The following is a 392-nucleotide window of genomic DNA, read 5'->3' as shown; positions in this document are numbered from 1 at the left end:
CTAAAAATTAATTGCTGAAAGAGAAAGACTAGGTAAATATGTAGTAAATATGAATTACGTAATATTGACGTAAACGAAAACACAACAGCAAATCATATAAGGCTTTATCTTGCACAACTAACCTCGCGTTCTAAAATACAATCAATAAGGAAGATGGAGGTGGAATTTTATATTGTGACTGAATATTTACTGTGAATAATATAAGTCATTTGCATATGCAATGGACAACAAAGTGTGCTGTGCATTTGAAAGTAGGGACAGAGTACAAACACAAACAGACATAGAAAACCATCTTAGAAATCAAATATTTTCCCTTGCAAAAATCTATTTCGGTATTTTCCTCAAAACAGAAGAGGACAGAGAAAAGGACAAAGTTCTTGATAATCTAACTG

The 392-nt window shown here is 31.9% G+C and overlaps 1 protein-coding gene across 3 annotated transcripts in view; it reads right to left on the bottom strand.

Annotated features, from left to right (window-relative positions):
* LOC119593036 (potassium voltage-gated channel subfamily KQT member 1-like) overlaps positions 1-392 on the bottom strand; it is a gene marked incomplete in the record, with an annotated part of 139,545 nt that overhangs the window by 65,571 nt on the left and 73,582 nt on the right.

The sequence above is a fragment of the Penaeus monodon genome, chromosome 31, assembly GCF_015228065.2.
Source record: "Penaeus monodon isolate SGIC_2016 chromosome 31, NSTDA_Pmon_1, whole genome shotgun sequence".
In the NCBI taxonomy this organism is placed as follows: domain Eukaryota; kingdom Metazoa; phylum Arthropoda; class Malacostraca; order Decapoda; family Penaeidae; genus Penaeus; species Penaeus monodon.
The sequence above is the reverse complement of the archived record's forward strand: the minus strand, read 5'-3'. Positions and strand labels throughout refer to the sequence as shown.